Below are 21,733 nucleotides of genomic sequence, written 5' to 3'. Positions count from 1 at the left end.
CCCGTTCAGGTTTTTAAGATGTGGCTTAACGTAGCTTTATTCTTTGCAATCTACATTCCTAAGAAGTTCCCTCGTTCACGTTTTTAAGAGGTGGCTTAACGTAGCTTTATTCTTTGCAATCTACATTCCTAAGAAGTTCCCTCGTTCACGTTTTAAAGAGGTGGCTTAACGTAGCTTTATTCTTTGCAATCTACATTCCTAAGAAGTTCCCCCGTTCAGGTTTTTAAGATGTGGCTTAACGTAGCTTTATTCTTTGCAATCTACATTCCTAAGAAGTTCCCTCGTTCACGTTTTAAAGAGGTGGCTTAACGTAGCTTTATTCTTTGCAATCTACATTCCTAAGAAGTTCCCCCGTTCAGGTTTTTAAGATGTGGCTTAACGTAGCTTTATTCTTTGCAATCTACATTCCTAAGAAGTTCCCTCGTTCACGTTTTTAAGAGGTGGCTTAACGTAGCTTTATTCTTTGCAATCTACATTCCTAAGAAGTTCCCTCGTTCACGTTTTTAAGAGGTGGCTTAACGTAGCTTTATTCTTTGCAATCTACATTCCTAAGAAGTTCCCTCGTTCACGTTTTTAAGAGGTGGCTTAACGTAGCTTTATTCTTTGCAATCTACATTCCTAAGAAGTTCCCCCGTTCAGGTTTTTAAGATGTGGCTTAACGTAGCTTTATTCTTTGCAATCTACATTCCTAAGAAGTTCCCTCGTTCACGTTTTTAAGAGGTGGCTTAACGTAGCTTTATTCTTTGCAATCTACATTCCTAAGAAGTTCCCTCGTTCACGTTTTAAAGAGGTGGCTTAACGTAGCTTTATTCTTTGCAATCTACATTCCTAAGAAGTTCCCCCGTTCAGGTTTTTAAGATGTGGCTTAACGTAGCTTTATTCTTTGCAATCTACATTCCTAAGAAGTTCCCTCGTTCACGTTTTTAAGAGGTGGCTTAACGTAGCTTAATTCTTTGCAATCTACATTCCTAAGAAGTTCCCTCGTTCACGTTTTAAAGAGGTGGCTTAACGTAGCTTTATTTTTTGCAATCTACATTCCTAAGAAGTTCCCTCGTTCACGTTTTTAAGAGGTGGCTTAACGTAGCTTTATTCTTTGCAATCTACATTCCTAAGAAGTTCCCTCGTTCACGTTTTTAAGAGGTGGCTTAACGTAGCTTTATTCTTTGCAATCTACATTCCTAAGAAGTTCCCCCGTTCAGGTTTTTAAGATGTGGCTTAATGTAGCTTTATTCTTTGCAATCTACATTCCTAAGAAGTTCCCTCGTTCACGTTTTTAAGAGGTGGCTTAACGTAGCTTTATTCTTTGCAATCTACATTCCTAAGAAGTTCCCCCGTTCAGGTTTTTAAGATGTGGCTTAACGTAGCTTTATTCTTTGCAATCTACATTCCTAAGAAGTTCCCTCGTTCACGTTTTTAAGAGGTGGCTTAACGTAGCTTAATTCTTTGCAATCTACATTCCTAAGAAGTTCCCTCGTTCACGTTTTAAAGAGGTGGCTTAACGTAGCTTTATTCTTTGCAATCTACATTCCTAAGAAGTTCCCTCGTTCACGTTTTTAAGAGGTGGCTTAACGTAGCTTTATTCTTTGCAATCTACATTCCTAAGAAGTTCCCCCGTTCAGGTTTTTAAGATGTGGCTTAACGTAGCTTTATTCTTTGCAATCTACATTCCTAAGAAGTTCCCTCGTTCACGTTTTTAAGAGGTGGCTTAACGTAGCTTTATTCTTTGCAATCTACATTCCTAAGAAGTTCCCTCGTTCACGTTTTAAAGAGGTGGCTTAACGTAGCTTTATTCTTTGCAATCTACATTCCTAAGAAGTTCCCCCGTTCAGGTTTTTAAGATGTGGCTTAACGTAGCTTTATTCTTTGCAATCTACATTCCTAAGAAGTTCCCTCGTTCACGTTTTTAAGAGGTGGCTTAACATAGCTTAATTCTTTGCAATCTACATTCCTAAGAAGTTCCCTCGTTCACGTTTTAAAAGGTGGCTTAACGTAGCTTTATTCTTTGCAATCTACATTCCTAAGAAGTTCCCTCGTTCACGTTTTTAAGAGGTGGCTTAACGTAGCTTTATTCTTTGCAATCTACATTCCTAAGAAGTTCCCTCGTTCACGTTTTTAAGAGGTGGCTTAACGTAGCTTAATTCTTTGCAATCTACATTCCTAAGAAGTTCCCCCGTTCAGGTTTTTAAGATGTGGCTTAACGTAGCTTTATTCTTTGCAATCTACATTCCTAAGAAGTTCCCCCGTTCAGGTTTTTAAGATGTGGCTTAACGTAGCTTTATTCTTTGCAATCTACATTCCTAAGATGTTCCCTCGTTCACGTTTTTAAAAGGTGCCTCAAAGTAGCTTTATTCTGCGCACTCTACATTCCTAAGAAATTCCCCCGTTCAGGTTTTTAAGATGTGGCTTAACGTAGCTTTATTCTTTGCAATCTACATTCCTAAGAAGTTCCCTCGTTCACGTTTTTAAGAGGTGGCTTAACGTAGCTTTATTCTTTGCAATCTACATTCCTAAGAAGTTCCCTCGTTCACGTTTTAAAGAGGTGGCTTAACGTAGCTTTATTCTTTGCAATCTACATTCCTAAGAAGTTCCCCCGTTCAGGTTTTTAAGATGTGGCTTAACGTAGCTTTATTCTTTGCAATCTACATTCCTAAGAAGTTCCCTCGTTCACGTTTTTAAGAGGTGGCTTAACGTAGCTTAATTCTTTGCAATCTACATTCCTAAGAAGTTCCCTCGTTCACGTTTTAAAGAGGTGGCTTAACGTAGCTTTATTTTTTGCAATCTACATTCCTAAGAAGTTCCCTCGTTCACGTTTTTAAGAGGTGGCTTAACGTAGCTTTATTCTTTGCAATCTACATTCCTAAGAAGTTCCCCCGTTCAGGTTTTTAAGATGTGGCTTAATGTAGCTTTATTCTTTGCAATCTACATTCCTAAGAAGTTCCCTCGTTCACGTTTTTAAGAGGTGGCTTAACGTAGCTTTATTCTTTGCAATCTACATTCCTAAGAAGTTCCCTCATTCACGTTTTAAAGAGGTGGCTTAACGTAGCTTTATTCTTTGCAATCTACATTCCTAAGAAGTTTCCCCGTTCAGGTTTTTAAGATGTGGCTTAACGTAGCTTTATTCTTTGCAATCTACATTCCTAAGAAGTTCCCTCGTTCACGTTTTTAAGAGCTGGCTTAACGTAGCTTTATTCTTTGCAATCTACATTCCTAAGAAGTTCCCTCGTTCACGTTTTAAAGAGGTGGCTTAACGTAGCTTTATTCTTTGCAATCTACATTCCTAAGAAGTTCCCCCGTTCAGGTTTTTAAGATGTGGCTTAACGTAGCTTTATTCTTTGCAATCTACATTCCTAAGAAGTTCCCTCGTTCACGTTTTTAAGAGGTGGCTTAACGTAGCTTAATTCTTTGCAATCTACATTCCTAAGAAGTTCCCTCGTTCACGTTTTAAAGAGGTGGCTTAACGTAGCTTTATTCTTTGCAATCTACATTCCTAAGAAGTTCCCTCGTTCACGTTTTTAAGAGGTGGCTTAACGTAGCTTTATTCTTTGCAATCTACATTCCTAAGAAGTTCCCTCGTTCACGTTTTTAAGAGGTGGCTTAACGTAGCTTAATTCTTTGCAATCTACATTCCTAAGAAGTTCCCTCGTTCACGTTTTAAAGAGGTGGCTTAACGTAGCTTTATTTTTTGCAATCTACATTCCTAAGAAGTTCCCTCGTTCACGTTTTTAAGAGGTGGCTTAACGTAGCTTTATTCTTTGCAATCTACATTCCTAAGAAGTTCCCCCGTTCAGGTTTTTAAGATGTGGCTTAACGTAGCTTTATTCTTTGCAATCTACATTCCTAAGAAGTTCCCTCGTTCACGTTTTTAAGAGGTGGCTTAACGTAGCTTTATTCTTTGCAATCTACATTCCTAAGAAGTTCCCTCGTTCACGTTTTAAAGAGGTGGCTTAACGTAGCTTTATTCTTTGCAATCTACATTCCTAAGAAGTTCCCCCGTTCAGGTTTTTAAGATGTGGCTTAACGTAGCTTTATTCTTTGCAATCTACATTCCTAAGAAGTTCCCTCGTTCACGTTTTTAAGAGGTGGCTTAACATAGCTTAATTCTTTGCAATCTACATTCCTAAGAAGTTCCCTCGTTCACGTTTTAAAGAGGTGGCTTAACGTAGCTTTATTCTTTGCAATCTACATTCCTAAGAAGTTCCCTCGTTCACGTTTTTAAGAGGTGGCTTAACGTAGCTTTATTCTTTGCAATCTACATTCCTAAGAAGTTCCCTCGTTCACGTTTTTAAGAGGTGGCTTAACGTAGCTTAATTCTTTGCAATCTACATTCCTAAGAAGTTCCCTCGTTCACGTTTTAAAGAGGTGGCTTAACGTAGCTTTATTTTTTGCAATCTACATTCCTAAGAAGTTCCCTCGTTCACGTTTTTAAGAGGTGGCTTAACGTAGCTTTATTCTTTGCAATCTACATTCCTAAGAAGTTCCCCCGTTCAGGTTTTTAAGATGTGGCTTAACGTAGCTTTATTCTTTGCAATCTACATTCCTAAGAAGTTCCCTCGTTCACGTTTTAAAGAGGTGGCTTAACGTAGCTTTATTCTTTGCAATCTACATTCCTAAGAAGTTCCCCCGTTCAGGTTTTTAAGATGTGGCTTAACGTAGCTTTATTCTTTGCAATCTACATTCCTAAGAAGTTCCCTCGTTCACGTTTTTAAGAGGTGGCTTAACGTAGCTTTATTCTTTGCAATCTACATTCCTAAGAAGTTCCCCCGTTCAGGTTTTTAAGATGTGGCTTAACGTAGCTTTATTCTTTGCAATCTACATTCCTAAGAAGTTCCCTCGTTCACGTTTTTAAGAGGTGGCTTAACGTAGCTTAATTCTTTGCAATCTACATTCCTAAGAAGTTCCCTCGTTCACGTTTTAAAGAGGTGGCTTAACGTAGCTTTATTCTTTGCAATCTACATTCCTAAGAAGTTCCCTCGTTCACGTTTTTAAGAGGTGGCTTAACGTAGCTTTATTCTTTGCAATCTACATTCCTAAGAAGTTCCCTCGTTCACGTTTTTAAGAGGTGGCTTAACGTAGCTTAATTCTTTGCAATCTACATTCCTAAGAAGTTCCCTCGTTCACGTTTTAAAGAGGTGGCTTAACGTAGCTTTATTTTTTGCAATCTACATTCCTAAGAAGTTCCCTCGTTCACGTTTTTAAGAGGTGGCTTAACGTAGCTTTATTCTTTGCAATCTACATTCCTAAGAAGTTCCCCCGTTCAGGTTTTTAAGATGTGGCTTAACGTAGCTTTATTCTTTGCAATCTACATTCCTAAGAAGTTCCCTCGTTCACGTTTTTAAGAGGTGGCTTAACGTAGCTTTATTCTTTGCAATCTACATTCCTAAGAAGTTCCCTCGTTCACGTTTTAAAGAGGTGGCTTAACGTAGCTTTATTCTTTGCAATCTACATTCCTAAGAAGTTCCCCCGTTCAGGTTTTTAAGATGTGGCTTAACGTAGCTTTATTCTTTGCAATCTACATTCCTAAGAAGTTCCCTCGTTCACGTTTTTAAGAGGTGGCTTAACATAGCTTAATTCTTTGCAATCTACATTCCTAAGAAGTTCCCTCGTTCACGTTTTTAAGAGGTGGCTTAACGTAGCTTAATTCTTTGCAATCTACATTCCTAAGAAGTTCCCTCGTTCACGTTTTTAAGAGGTGGCTTAACGTAGCTTTATTCTTTGCAATCTACATTCCTAAGAAGTTCCCTCGTTCACGTTTTTAAGAGGTGGCTTAACGTAGCTTAATTCTTTGCAATCTACATTCCTAAGAAGTTCCCTCGTTCACGTTTTAAAGAGGTGGCTTAACGTAGCTTTATTTTTTGCAATCTACATTCCTAAGAAGTTCCCTCGTTCACGTTTTTAAGAGGTGGCTTAACGTAGCTTTATTCTTTGCAATCTACATTCCTAAGAAGTTCCCCCGTTCAGGTTTTTAAGATGTGGCTTAACGTAGCTTTATTCTTTGCAATCTACATTCCTAAGAAGTTCCCTCGTTCACGTTTTAAAGAGGTGGCTTAACGTAGCTTTATTCTTTGCAATCTACATTCCTAAGAAGTTCCCCCGTTCAGGTTTTTAAGATGTGGCTTAACGTAGCTTTATTCTTTGCAATCTACATTCCTAAGAAGTTCCCTCGTTCACGTTTTTAAGAGGTGGCTTAACGTAGCTTTATTCTTTGCAATCTACATTCCTAAGAAGTTCCCTCGTTCACGTTTTAAAGAGGTGGCTTAACGTAGCTTTATTTTTTGCAATCTACATTCCTAAGAAGTTCCCTCGTTCACGTTTTTAAGAGGTGGCTTAACGTAGCTTTATTCTTTGCAATCTACATTCCTAAGAAGTTCCCTCGTTCACGTTTTTAAGAGGTGGCTTAACGTAGCTTTATTCTTTGCAATCTACATTCCTAAGAAGTTCCCTCGTTCACGTTTTAAAGAGGTGGCTTAACGTAGCTTTATTCTTTGCAATCTACATTCCTAAGAAGTTCCCCCGTTCAGGTTTTTAAGATGTGGCTTAACGTAGCTTTATTCTTTGCAATCTACATTCCTAAGAAGTTCCCTCGTTCACGTTTTTAAGAGGTGGCTTAACATAGCTTAATTCTTTGCAATCTACATTCCTAAGAAGTTCCCTCGTTCACGTTTTAAAGAGGTGGCTTAACGTAGCTTTATTCTTTGCAATCTACATTCCTAAGAAGTTCCCTCGTTCACGTTTTTAAGAGGTGGCTTAACGTAGCTTTATTCTTTGCAATCTACATTCCTAAGAAGTTCCCTCGTTCACGTTTTTAAGAGGTGGCTTAACGTAGCTTAATTCTTTGCAATCTACATTCCTAAGAAGTTCCCTCGTTCACGTTTTAAAGAGGTGGCTTAACGTAGCTTTATTTTTTGCAATCTACATTCCTAAGAAGTTCCCTCGTTCACGTTTTTAAGAGGTGGCTTAACGTAGCTTTATTCTTTGCAATCTACATTCCTAAGAAGTTCCCCCGTTCAGGTTTTTAAGATGTGGCTTAACGTAGCTTTATTCTTTGCAATCTACATTCCTAAGAAGTTCCCTCGTTCACGTTTTAAAGAGGTGGCTTAACGTAGCTTTATTCTTTGCAATCTACATTCCTAAGAAGTTCCCCCGTTCAGGTTTTTAAGATGTGGCTTAACGTAGCTTTATTCTTTGCAATCTACATTCCTAAGAAGTTCCCTCGTTCACGTTTTTAAGAGGTGGCTTAACGTAGCTTTATTCTTTGCAATCTACATTCCTAAGAAGTTCCCTCGTTCACGTTTTAAAGAGGTGGCTTAACGTAGCTTTATTTTTTGCAATCTACATTCCTAAGAAGTTCCCTCGTTCACGTTTTTAAGAGGTGGCTTAACGTAGCTTTATTCTTTGCAATCTACATTCCTAAGAAGTTCCCTCGTTCACGTTTTTAAGAGGTGGCTTAACGTAGCTTTATTCTTTGCAATCTACATTCCTAAGAAGTTCCCTCGTTCACGTTTTTAAGAGGTGGCTTAACGTAGCTTTATTCTTTGCAATCTACATTCTTAAGAAGTTCCCCCGTTCAGGTTTTTAAGATGTGGCTTAACGTAGCTTTATTCTTTGCAATCTACATTCCTAAGAAGTTCCCTCGTTCACGTTTTTAAGAGGTGGCTTAACGTAGCTTTATTCTTTGCAATCTACATTCCTAAGAAGTTCCCTCGTTCACGTTTTAAAGAGGTGGCTTAACGTAGCTTTATTCTTTGCAATCTACATTCCTAAGAAGTTCCCCCGTTCAGGTTTTTAAGATGTGGCTTAACGTAGCTTTATTCTTTGCAATCTACATTCCTAAGAAGTTCCCTCGTTCACGTTTTTAAGAGGTGGCTTAACGTAGCTTAATTCTTTGCAATCTACATTCCTAAGAAGTTCCCTCGTTCACGTTTTAAAGAGGTGGCTTAACGTAGCTTTATTTTTTGCAATCTACATTCCTAAGAAGTTCCCTCGTTCACGTTTTTAAGAGGTGGCTTAACGTAGCTTTATTCTTTGCAATCTACATTCCTAAGAAGTTCCCCCGTTCAGGTTTTTAAGATGTGGCTTAATGTAGCTTTATTCTTTGCAATCTACATTCCTAAGAAGTTCCCTCGTTCACGTTTTTAAGAGGTGGCTTAACGTAGCTTTATAATTTGCAATCTACATTCCTAAGAAGTTCCCTCATTCACGTTTTAAAGAGGTGGCTTAACGTAGCTTTATTCTTTGCAATCTACATTCCTAAGAAGTTCCCCCGTTCAGGTTTTTAAGATGTGGCTTAACGTAGCTTTATTCTTTGCAATCTACATTCCTAAGAAGTTCCCTCGTTCACGTTTTTAAGAGCTGGCTTAACGTAGCTTTATTCTTTGCAATCTACATTCCTAAGAAGTTCCCTCGTTCACGTTTTAAAGAGGTGGCTTAACGTAGCTTTATTCTTTGCAATCTACATTCCTAAGAAGTTCCCCCGTTCAGGTTTTTAAGATGTGGCTTAACGTAGCTTTATTCTTTGCAATCTACATTCCTAAGAAGTTCCCTCGTTCACGTTTTTAAGAGGTGGCTTAACGTAGCTTAATTCTTTGCAATCTACATTCCTAAGAAGTTCCCTCGTTCACGTTTTAAAGAGGTGGCTTAACGTAGCTTTATTCTTTGCAATCTACATTCCTAAGAAGTTCCCTCGTTCACGTTTTTAAGATGTGGCTTAACGTAGCTTTATTCTTTGCAATCTACATTCCTAAGAAGTTCCCTCGTTCACGTTTTTAAGAGGTGGCTTAACGTAGCTTTATTCTTTGCAATCTACATTCCTAAGAAGTTCCCTCGTTCACGTTTTAAAGAGGTGGCTTAACGTAGCTTTATTCTTTGCAATCTACATTCCTAAGAAGTTCCCCCGTTCAGGTTTTTAAGATGTGGCTTAACGTAGCTTTATTCTTTGCAATCTACATTCCTAAGAAGTTCCCTCGTTCACGTTTTTAAGAGGTGGCTTAACGTAGCTTTATTCTTTGCAATCTACATTCCTAAGAAGTTCCCTCGTTCACGTTTTAAAGAGGTGGCTTAACATAGCTTTATTTTTTGCAATCTACATTCCTAAGAAGTTCCCTCGTTCACGTTTTTAAGAGGTGGCTTAACGTAGCTTTATTCTTTGCAATCTACATTCCTAAGAAGTTCCCTCGTTCACGTTTTTAAGAGGTGGCTTAACGTAGCTTTATTCTTTGCAATCTACATTCCTAAGAAGTTCCCTCGTTCACGTTTTAAAGAGGTGGCTTAACGTAGCTTTATTCTTTGCAATCTACATTCCTAAGAAGTTCCCCCGTTCAGGTTTTTAAGATGTGGCTTAACGTAGCTTTATTCTTTGCAATCTACATTCCTAAGAAGTTCCCTCGTTCACGTTTTTAAGAGGTGGCTTAACGTAGCTTAATTCTTTGCAATCTACATTCCTAAGAAGTTCCCTCGTTCACGTTTTAAAGAGGTGGCTTAACGTAGCTTTATTCTTTGCAATCTACATTCCTAAGAAGTTCCCTCGTTCACGTTTTTAAGAGGTGGCTTAACGTAGCTTTATTCTTTGCAATCTACATTCCTAAGAAGTTCCCTCGTTCACGTTTTTAAGAGGTGGCTTAACGTAGCTTAATTCTTTGCAATCTACATTCCTAAGAAGTTCCCTCGTTCACGTTTTAAAGAGGTGGCTTAACGTAGCTTTATTTTTTGCAATCTACATTCCTAAGAAGTTCCCTCGTTCACGTTTTTAAGAGGTGGCTTAACGTAGCTTTATTCTTTGCAATCTACATTCCTAAGAAGTTCCCCCGTTCAGGTTTTTAAGATGTGGCTTAACGTAGCTTTATTCTTTGCAATCTACATTCCTAAGAAGTTCCCTCGTTCACGTTTTAAAGAGGTGGCTTAACGTAGCTTTATTCTTTGCAATCTACATTCCTAAGAAGTTCCCCCGTTCAGGTTTTTAAGATGTGGCTTAACGTAGCTTTATTCTTTGCAATCTACATTCCTAAGAAGTTCCCTCGTTCACGTTTTTAAGAGGTGGCTTAACGTAGCTTTATTCTTTGCAATCTACATTCCTAAGAAGTTCCCTCGTTCACGTTTTAAAGAGGTGGCTTAACGTAGCTTTATTTTTTGCAATCTACATTCCTAAGAAGTTCCCTCGTTCACGTTTTTAAGAGGTGGCTTAACGTAGCTTTATTCTTTGCAATCTACATTCCTAAGAAGTTCCCTCGTTCACGTTTTTAAGAGGTGGCTTAACGTAGCTTTATTCTTTGCAATCTACATTCCTAAGAAGTTCCCTCGTTCACGTTTTTAAGAGGTGGCTTAACGTAGCTTTATTCTTTGCAATCTACATTCCTAAGAAGTTCCCCCGTTCAGGTTTTTAAGATGTGGCTTAACGTAGCTTTATTCTTTGCAATCTACATTCCTAAGAAGTTCCCTCGTTCACGTTTTTAAGAGGTGGCTTAACGTAGCTTTATTCTTTGCAATCTACATTCCTAAGAAGTTCCCTCGTTCACGTTTTAAAGAGGTGGCTTAACGTAGCTTTATTCTTTGCAATCTACATTCCTAAGAAGTTCCCCCGTTCAGGTTTTTAAGATGTGGCTTAACGTAGCTTTATTCTTTGCAATCTACATTCCTAAGAAGTTCCCTCGTTCACGTTTTTAAGAGGTGGCTTAACGTAGCTTAATTCTTTGCAATCTACATTCCTAAGAAGTTCCCTCGTTCACGTTTTAAAGAGGTGGCTTAACGTAGCTTTATTTTTTGCAATCTACATTCCTAAGAAGTTCCCTCGTTCACGTTTTTAAGAGGTGGCTTAACGTAGCTTTATTCTTTGCAATCTACATTCCTAAGAAGTTCCCCCGTTCAGGTTTTTAAGATGTGGCTTAATGTAGCTTTATTCTTTGCAATCTACATTCCTAAGAAGTTCCCTCGTTCACGTTTTTAAGAGGTGGCTTAACGTAGCTTTATTCTTTGCAATCTACATTCCTAAGAAGTTCCCTCATTCACGTTTTAAAGAGGTGGCTTAACGTAGCTTTATTCTTTGCAATCTACATTCCTAAGAAGTTCCCCCGTTCAGGTTTTTAAGATGTGGCTTAACGTAGCTTTATTCTTTGCAATCTACATTCCTAAGAAGTTCCCTCGTTCACGTTTTTAAGAGCTGGCTTAACGTAGCTTTATTCTTTGCAATCTACATTCCTAAGAAGTTCCCTCGTTCACGTTTTAAAGAGGTGGCTTAACGTAGCTTTATTCTTTGCAATCTACATTCCTAAGAAGTTCCCCCGTTCAGGTTTTTAAGATGTGGCTTAACGTAGCTTTATTCTTTGCAATCTACATTCCTAAGAAGTTCCCTCGTTCACGTTTTTAAGAGGTGGCTTAACGTAGCTTAATTCTTTGCAATCTACATTCCTAAGAAGTTCCCTCGTTCACGTTTTAAAGAGGTGGCTTAACGTAGCTTTATTCTTTGCAATCTACATTCCTAAGAAGTTCCCTCGTTCACGTTTTTAAGAGGTGGCTTAACGTAGCTTTATTCTTTGCAATCTACATTCCTAAGAAGTTCCCTCGTTCACGTTTTTAAGAGGTGGCTTAACGTAGCTTAATTCTTTGCAATCTACATTCCTAAGAAGTTCCCTCGTTCACGTTTTAAAGAGGTGGCTTAACGTAGCTTTATTTTTTGCAATCTACATTCCTAAGAAGTTCCCTCGTTCACGTTTTTAAGAGGTGGCTTAACGTAGCTTTATTCTTTGCAATCTACATTCCTAAGAAGTTCCCCCGTTCAGGTTTTTAAGATGTGGCTTAACGTAGCTTTATTCTTTGCAATCTACATTCCTAAGAAGTTCCCTCGTTCACGTTTTAAAGAGGTGGCTTAACGTAGCTTTATTCTTTGCAATCTACATTCCTAAGAAGTTCCCTCGTTCACGTTTTTAAGAGGTGGCTTAACATAGCTTTATTCTTTGCAATCTACATTCCTAAGAAGTTCCCTCGTTCACGTTTTAAAGAGGTGGCTTAACATAGCTTTATTTTTTGCAATCTACATTCCTAAGAAGTTCCCTCGTTCACGTTTTTAAGAGGTGGCTTAACGTAGCTTTATTCTTTGCAATCTACATTCCTAAGAAGTTCCCTCGTTCACGTTTTTAAGAGGTGGCTTAACGTAGCTTTATTCTTTGCAATCTACATTCCTAAGAAGTTCCCTCGTTCACGTTTTTAAGAGGTGGCTTAACGTAGCTTTATTCTTTGCAATCTACATTCCTAAGAAGTTCCCCCGTTCAGGTTTTTAAGATGTGGCTTAACGTAGCTTTATTCTTTGCAATCTACATTCCTAAGAAGTTCCCTCGTTCACGTTTTTAAGAGGTGGCTTAACGTAGCTTTATTCTTTGCAATCTACATTCCTAAGAAGTTCCCTCGTTCACGTTTTAAAGAGGTGGCTTAACGTAGCTTTATTCTTTGCAATCTACATTCCTAAGAAGTTCCCCCGTTCAGGTTTTTAAGATAAGGCTTAACGTAGCTTTATTCTTTGCAATCTACATTCCTAAGAAGTTCCCTCGTTCACGTTTTTAAGAGGTGGCTTAACGTAGCTTAATTCTTTGCAATCTACATTCCTAAGAAGTTCCCTCGTTCACGTTTTAAAGAGGTGGCTTAACGTAGCTTTATTTTTTGCAATCTACATTCCTAAGAAGTTCCCTCGTTCACGTTTTTAAGAGGTGGCTTAACGTAGCTTTATTCTTTGCAATCTACATTCCTAAGAAGTTCCCCCGTTCAGGTTTTTAAGATGTGGCTTAACGTAGCTTTATTCTTTGCAATCTACATTCCTAAGAAGTTCCCTCGTTCACGTTTTTAAGAGGTGGCTTAACGTAGCTTTATTCTTTGCAATCTACATTCCTAAGAAGTTCCCTCGTTCACGTTTTTAAGAGGTGGCTTAACGTAGCTTTATTCTTTGCAATCTACATTCCTAAGAAGTTCCCCCGTTCAGGTTTTTAAGATGTGGCTTAACGTAGCTTTATTCTTTGCAATCTACATTCCTAAGAAGTTCCCTCGTTCACGTTTTAAAGAGGTGGCTTAACGTAGCTTTATTCTTTGCAATCTACATTCCTAAGAAGTTCCCTCGTTCACGTTTTAAAGAGGTGGCTTAACGTAGCTTTATTCTTTGCAATCTACATTCCTTAGAAGTTCCCTCGTTCACGTTTTTAAGAGGTGGCTTAACGTAGCTTTATTCTTTGCAATCTACATTCCTAAGAAGTTCCCTCGTTCACGTTTTAAAGAGGTGGCTTAACGTAGCTTTATTCTTTGCGATCTACATTCCTAAGAAGTTCCCTCGTTCACGTTTTTAAGAGGTGGATTAACGTAGCTTTATTCTTTGCAATCTACATTCCTAAGAAGTTCCCCCGTTCACGTTTTTAAGAGGTGGCTTAACGTAGCTTTATTCTTTGCAATCTACATTCCTAAGAAGTTCCCTCGTTCACGTTTTTAAAAGGTGCCTCAAAGTAGCTTTATTCTGCGCACTCTACATTCCTAAGAAGTTCCCTCGTTCACGTTTTTAAGAGGTGGCTTAACGTAGCTTTATTCTTTGCAATCTACATTCCTAAGAAGTTCCCTCGTTCACGTTTTTAAAAGGTGCCTCAAAGTAGCTTTATTCTGCGCACTCTACATTCCTAAGAAGTTCCCTCGTTCACGTTTTTAAGAGGTGGCTTAACGTAGCTTTATTCTTTGCAATCTACATTCCTAAGAAGTTCCCTCGTTCACGTTTTAAAGAGGTGGCTTAACTTAGCTTTATTCTTTGCAATCTACATTCCTAAGAAGTTCCCTCGTTCACGTTTTTAAGAGGTGGCTTAACGTAGCTTTATTCTTTGAAATCTACATTCCTAAGAAGTTCCCTCGTTCACGTTTTTAAGAGGTGGATTAACGTAGCTTTATTCTTTGCAATCTACATTCCTAAGAAGTTCCCTCGTTCACGTTTTAAAGAGGTGGCTTAACGTAGCTTTATTCTTTGCAATCTACATTCCTAAGAAGTTCCCCCGTTCACGTTTTTAAGAGGTGGATTAACGTAGCTTTATTCTTTGCAATCTACATTCCTAAGAAGTTCCCTCGTTCACGTTTTAAAGAGGTGGCTTAACGTAGCTTTATTTTTTGCAATCTACATTCCTAAGAAGTTCCCTCGTTCACGTTTTTAAGAGGTGGCTTAACGTAGCTTTATTCTTTGCAATCTACATTCCTAAGAAGTTCCCCCGTTCAGGTTTTTAAGATGTGGCTTAACGTAGCTTTATTCTTTGCAATCTACATTCCTAAGAAGTTCCCTCGTTCACGTTTTTAAGAGGTGGCTTAACGTAGCTTTATTCTTTGCAATCTACATTCCTAAGAAGTTCCCTCGTTCACGTTTTAAAGAGGTGGCTTAACGTAGCTTTATTCTTTGCAATCTACATTCCTAAGAAGTTCCCTCGTTCACGTTTTTAAGAGGTGGCTTAACGTAGCTTTATTCTTTGCAATCTACATTCCTAAGAAGTTCCCCCGTTCAGGTTTTTAAGATGTGGCTTAACGTAGCTTTATTCTTTGCAATCTACATTCCTAAGAAGTTCCCTCGTTCACGTTTTTAAGAGGTGGCTTAACGTAGCTTTATTCTTTGCAATCTACATTCCTAAGAAGTTCCCTCGTTCACGTAATAAAGAGGTGGCTTAACGTAGCTTTATTCTTTGCAATCTACATTCCTAAGAAGTTCCCCCGTTCAGGTTTTTAAGATGTGGCTTAACGTAGCTTTATTCTTTGCAATCTACATTCCTAAGAAGTTCCCTCGTTCACGTTTTTAAGAGGTGGCTTAACGTAGCTTAATTCTTTGCAATCTACATTCCTAAGAAGTTCCCTCGTTCACGTTTTAAAGAGGTGGCTTAACGTAGCTTTATTTTTTGCAATCTACATTCCTAAGAAGTTCCCTCGTTCACGTTTTTAAGAGGTGGCTTAACGTAGCTTTATTCTTTGCAATCTACATTCCTAAGAAGTTCCCTCGTTCACGTTTTTAAGAGGTGGCTTAACGTAGCTTAATTCTTTGCAATCTACATTCCTAAGAAGTTCCCTCGTTCACGTTTTAAAGAGGTGGCTTAACGTAGCTTTATTTTTTGCAATCTACATTCCTAAGAAGTTCCCTCGTTCACGTTTTTAAGAGGTGGCTTAACGTAGCTTTATTCTTTGCAATCTACATTCCTAAGAAGTTCCCCCGTTCAGGTTTTTAAGATGTGGCTTAATGTAGCTTTATTCTTTGCAATCTACATTCCTAAGAAGTTCCCTCGTTCACGTTTTTAAGAGGTGGCTTAACGTAGCTTTATTCTTTGCAATCTACATTCCTAAGAAGTTCCCTCATTCACGTTTTAAAGAGGTGGCTTAACGTAGCTTTATTCTTTGCAATCTACATTCCTAAGAAGTTCCCCCGTTCAGGTTTTTAAGATGTGGCTTAACGTAGCTTTATTCTTTGCAATCTACATTCCTAAGAAGTTCCCTCGTTCACGTTTTTAAGAGCTGGCTTAACGTAGCTTTATTCTTTGCAATCTACATTCCAAAGAAGTTCCCTCGTTCACGTTTTAAAGAGGTGGCTTAACGTAGCTTTATTCTTTGCAATCTACATTCCTAAGAAGTTCCCCCGTTCAGGTTTTTAAGATGTGGCTTAACGTAGCTTTATTCTTTGCAATCTACATTCCTAAGAAGTTCCCTCGTTCACGTTTTTAAGAGGTGGCTTAACGTAGCTTAATTCTTTGCAATCTACATTCCTAAGAAGTTCCCTCGTTCACGTTTTAAAGAGGTGGCTTAACGTAGCTTTATTCTTTGCAATCTACATTCCTAAGAAGTTCCCTCGTTCACGTTTTTAAGAGGTGGCTTAACGTAGCTTTATTCTTTGCAATCTACATTCCTAAGAAGTTCCCTCGTTCACGTTTTTAAGAGGTGGCTTAACGTAGCTTAATTCTTTGCAATCTACATTCCTAAGAAGTTCCCTCGTTCACGTTTTAAAGAGGTGGCTTAACGTAGCTTTATTTTTTGCAATCTACATTCCTAAGAAGTTCCCTCGTTCACGTTTTTAAGAGGTGGCTTAACGTAGCTTTATTCTTTGCAATCTACATTCCTAAGAAGTTCCCCCGTTCAGGTTTTTAAGATGTGGCTTAACGTAGCTTTATTCTTTGCAATCTACATTCCTAAGAAGTTCCCTCGTTCACGTTTTAAAGAGGTGGCTTAACGTAGCTTTATTCTTTGCAATCTACATTCCTAAGAAGTTCCCCCGTTCAGGTTTTTAAGATGTGGCTTAACGTAGCTTTATTCTTTGCAATCTACATTCCTAAGAAGTTCCCTCGTTCACGTTTTTAAGAGGTGGCTTAACGTAATTTTATTCTTTGCAATCTACATTCCTAAGAAGTTCCCTCGTTCACGTTTTAAAGAGGTGGCTTAACGTAGCTTTATTTTTTGCAATCCACATTCCTAAGAAGTTCCCTCGTTCACGTTTTTAAGAGGTGGCTTAACGTAGCTTTATTCTTTGCAATCTACATTCCTAAGAAGTTCCCTCGTTCACGTTTTTAAGAGGTGGCTTAACGTAGCTTAATTCTTTGCAATCTACATTCCTAAGAAGTTCCCTCGTTCACGTTTTAAAGAGGTGGCTTAACGTAGCTTTATTTTTTGCAATCTACATTCCTAAGAAGTTCCCTCGTTCACGTTTTTAAGAGGTGGCTTAACGTAGCTTTATTCTTTGCAATCTACATTCCTAAGAAGTTCCCTCGTTCACGTTTTTAAGAGGTGGCTTAACGTAGCTTAATTCTTTGCAATCTACATTCCTAAGAAGTTCCCTCGTTCACGTTTTAAAGAGGTGGCTTAACGTAGCTTTATTTTTTGCAATCTACATTCCTAAGAAGTTCCCTCGTTCACGTTTTTAAGAGGTGGCTTAACGTAGCTTTATTCTTTGCAATCTACATTCCTAAGAAGTTCCCCCGTTCAGGTTTTTAAGATGTGGCTTAATGTAGCTTTATTCTTTGCAATCTACATTCCTAAGAAGTTCCCTCGTTCACGTTTTTAAGAGGTGGCTTAACGTAGCTTTATTCTTTGCAATCTACATTCCTAAGAAGTTCCCTCATTCACGTTTTAAAGAGGTGGCTTAACGTAGCTTTATTCTTTGCAATCTACATTCCTAAGAAGTTCCCCCGTTCAGGTTTTTAAGATGTGGCTTAACGTAGCTTTATTCTTTGCAATCTACATTCCTAAGAAGTTCCCTCGTTCACGTTTTTAAGAGCTGGCTTAACGTAGCTTTATTCTTTGCAATCTACATTCCAAAGAAGTTCCCTCGTTCACGTTTTAAAGAGGTGGCTTAACGTAGCTTTATTCTTTGCAATCTACATTCCTAAGAAGTTCCCCCGTTCAGGTTTTTAAGATGTGGCTTAACGTAGCTTTATTCTTTGCAATCTACATTCCTAAGAAGTTCCCTCGTTCACGTTTTTAAGAGGTGGCTTAACGTAGCTTAATTCTTTGCAATCTACATTCCTAAGAAGTTCCCTCGTTCACGTTTTAAAGAGGTGGCTTAACGTAGCTTTATTCTTTGCAATCTACATTCCTAAGAAGTTCCCTCGTTCACGTTTTTAAGAGGTGGCTTAACGTAGCTTAATTCTTTGCAATCTACATTCCTAAGAAGTTCCCTCGTTCACGTTTTAAAGAGGTGGCTTAACGTAGCTTTATTTTTTGCAATCTACATTCCTAAGAAGTTCCCTCGTTCACGTTTTTAAGAGGTGGCTTAACGTAGCTTTATTCTTTGCAATCTACATTCCTAAGAAGTTCCCCCGTTCAGGTTTTTAAGATGTGGCTTAACGTAGCTTTATTCTTTGCAATCTACATTCCTAAGAAGTTCCCTCGTTCACGTTTTAAAGAGGTGGCTTAACGTAGCTTTATTCTTTGCAATCTACATTCCTAAGAAGTTCCCCCGTTCAGGTTTTTAAGATGTGGCTTAACGTAGCTTTATTCTTTGCAATCTACATTCCTAAGAAGTTCCCTCGTTCACGTTTTTAAGAGGTGGCTTAACGTAGCTTTATTCTTTGCAATCTACATTCCTAAGAAGTTCCCTCGTTCACGTTTTAAAGAGGTGGCTTAACGTAGCTTTATTTTTTGCAATCCACATTCCTAAGAAGTTCCCTCGTTCACGTTTTTAAGAGGTGGCTTAACGTAGCTTTATTCTTTGCAATCTACATTCCTAAGAAGTTCCCTCGTTCACGTTTTTAAGAGGTGGCTTAACGTAGCTTTATTCTTTGCAATCTACATTCCTAAGAAGTTCCCCCGTTCAGGTTTTTAAGATGTGGCTTAACGTAGCTTTATTCTTTGCAATCTACATTCCTAAGAAGTTCCCTCGTTCACGTTTTAAAGAGGTGGCTTAACGTAGCTTTATTCTTTGCAATCTACATTCCTAAGAAGTTCCCCCGTTCAGGTTTTTAAGATGTGGCTTAACGTAGCTTTATTCTTTGCAATCTACATTCCTAAGAAGTTCCCTCGTTCACGTTTTTAAGAGGTGGCTTAACGTAGCTTTATTCTTTGCAATCTACATTCCTAAGAAGTTCCCTCGTTCACGTTTTAAAGAGGTGGCTTAACGTAGCTTTATTTTTTGCAATCCACATTCCTAAGAAGTTCCCTCGTTCACGTTTTTAAGAGGTGGCTTAACGTAGCTTTATTCTTTGCAATCTACATTCCTAAGAAGTTCCCTCGTTCACGTTTTTAAGAGGTGGCTTAACGTAGCTTTATTCTTTGCAATCTACATTCCTAAGAAGTTCCCTCGTTCACGTTTTAAAGAGGTGGCTTAACGTAGCTTTATTCTTTGCAATCTACATTCCTAAGAAGTTCCCCCGTTCAGGTTTTTAAGATGTGGCTTAACGTAGCTTTATTCTTTGCAATCTACATTCCTAAGAAGTTCCCTCGTTCACGTTTTTAAGAGGTGGCTTAACGTAGCTTTATTCTTTGCAATCTACATTCCTAAGAAGTTCCCTCGTTCACGTTTTAAAGAGGTGGCTTAACGTAGCTTTATTCTTTGCAATCTACATTCCTAAGAAGTTCCCTCGTTCACGTTTTAAAGAGGTGGCTTAACGTAGCTTTATTCTTTGCAATCTACATTCCTAAGAAGTTCCCTCGTTCACGTTTTTAAGAGGTGGCTTAACGTAGCTTTATTCTTTGCAATCTACATTCCTAAGAAGTTCCCTCGTTCACGTTTTTAAGAGGTGGCTTAACGTAGCTTAATTCTTTGCAATCTACATTCCTAAGAAGTTCCCTCGATCACGTTTTAAAGAGGTGGCTTAACGTAGCTTTATTTTTTGCAATCTACATTCCTAAGAAGTTCCCTCGTTCACGTTTTTAAGAGGTGGCTTAACGTAGCTTTATTCTTTGCAATCTACATTCCTAAGAAGTTCCCCCGTTCAGGTTTTTAAGATGTGGCTTAACGTAGCTTTATTCTTTGCAATCTACATTCCTAAGAAGTTCCCTCGTTCACGTTTTAAAGAGGTGGCTTAACGTAGCTTTATTCTTTGCAATCTACATTCCTAAGAAGTTCCCTCGTTCACGTTTTAAAGAGGTGGCTTAACGTAGCTTTATTTTTTGCAATCTACATTCCTAAGAAGTTCCCTCGTTCACGTTTTTAAGAGGTGGCTTAACGTAGCTTTATTCTTTGCAATCTACATTCCTAAGAAGTTCCCTCGTTCACGTTTTTAAGAGGTGGCTTAACGTAGCTTTATTCTTTGCAATCTACATTCCTAAGAAGTTCCCTCGTTCACGTTTTTAAGAGGTGGCTTAACGTAGCTTTATTCTTTGCAATCTACATTCCTAAGAAGTTCCCCCGTTCAGGTTTTTAAGATGTGGCTTAACGTAGCTTTATTCTTTGCAATCTACATTCCTAAGAAGTTCCCTCGTTCACGTTTTTAAGAGGTGGCTTAACGTAGCTTTATTCTTTGCAATCTACATTCCTAAGAAGTTCCCTCGTTCACGTTTTAAAGAGGTGGCTTAACGTAGCTTTATTCTTTGCAATCTACATTCCTAAGAAGTTCCCCCGTTCAGGTTTTTAAGATGTGGCTTAACGTAGCTTTATTCTTTGCAATCTACATTCCTAAGAAGTTCCCTCGTTCACGTTTTTAAGAGGTGGCTTAACGTAGCTTAATTCTTTGCAATCTACATTCCTAAGAAGTTCCCTCGTTCACGTTTTAAAGAGGTGGCTTAACGTAGCTTTATTTTTTGCAATCTACATTCCTAAGAAGTTCCCTCGTTCACGTTTTTAAGAGGTGGCTTAACGTAGCTTTATTCTTTGCAATCTACATTCCTAAGAAGTTCCCTCGTTCACGTTTTTAAGAGGTGGCTTAACGTAGCTTAATTCTTTGCAATCTACATTCCTAAGAAGTTCCCTCGTTCACGTTTTAAAGAGGTGGCTTAACGTAGCTTTATTTTTTGCAATCTACATTCCTAAGAAGTTCCCTCGTTCACGTTTTTAAGAGGTGGCTTAACGTAGCTTTATTCTTTGCAATCTACATTCCTAAGAAGTTCCCTCATTCACGTTTTAAAGAGGTGGCTTAACGTAGCTTTATTCTTTGCAATCTACATTCCTAAGAAGTTCCCCCGTTCAGGTTTTTAAGATGTGGCTTAACGTAGCTTTATTCTTTGCAATCTACATTCCTAAGAAGTTCCCTCGTTCACGTTTTTAAGAGGTGGCTTAACGTAGCTTTATTCTTTGCAATCTACATTCCTAAGAAGTTCCCTCGTTCACGTTTTAAAGAGGTGGCTTAACGTAGCTTTATTCTTTGCAATCTACATTCCTAAGAAGTTCCCCCGTTCAGGTTTTTAAGATGTGGCTTAACGTAGCTTTATTCTTTGCAATCTACATTCCTAAGAAGTTCCCTCGTTCACGTTTTTAAGAGGTGGCTTAACGTAGCTTAATTCTTTGCAATCTACATTCCTAAGAAGTTCCCTCGTTCACGTTTTAAAGAGGTGGCTTAACGTAGCTTTATTCTTTGCAATCTACATTCCTAAGAAGTTCCCTCGTTCACGTTTTTAAGAGGTGGCTTAACGTAGCTTTATTCTTTGCAATCTACATTCCTAAGAAGTTCCCTCGTTCACGTTTTTAAGAGGTGGCTTAACGTAGCTTAATTCTTTGCAATCTACATTCCTAAGAAGTTCCCTCGTTCACGTTTTAAAGAGGTGGCTTAACGTAGCTTTATTTTTTGCAATCTACATTCCTAAGAAGTTCCCTCGTTCACGTTTTTAAGAGGTGGCTTAACGTAGCTTTATTCTTTGCAATCTACATTCCTAAGAAGTTCCCCCGTTCAGGTTTTTAAGATGTGGCTTAACGTAGCTTTATTCTTTGCAATCTACATTCCTAAGAAGTTCCCTCGTTCACGTTTTTAAGAGGTGGCTTAACGTAGCTTTATTCTTTGCAATCTACATTCCTAAGAAGTTCCCTCGTTCACGTTTTAAAGAGGTGGCTTAACGTAGCTTTATTCTTTGCAATCTACATTCCTAAGAAGTTCCCCCGTTCAGGTTTTTAAGATGTGGCTTAACGTAGCTTTATTCTTTGCAATCTACATTCCTAAGAAGTTCCCTCGTTCACGTTTTTAAGAGGTGGCTTAACGTAGCTTTATTCTTTGCAATCTACATTCCTAAGAAGTTCCCTCGTTCACGTTTTAAAGAGGTGGCTTAACATAGCTTTATTTTTTGCAATCTACATTCCTAAGAAGTTCCCTCGTTCACGTTTTTAAGAGGTGGCTTAACGTAG

The sequence above is a fragment of the Leiobunum rupestre genome, chromosome 11 (assembly GCF_980474605.1).
Source record: "Leiobunum rupestre chromosome 11, qqLeiRupe1.1.hap1, whole genome shotgun sequence".
In the NCBI taxonomy this organism is placed as follows: Eukaryota; Metazoa; Arthropoda; class Arachnida; order Opiliones; family Sclerosomatidae; genus Leiobunum; species Leiobunum rupestre.
Note: the sequence above shows the minus strand (reverse complement) of the source record.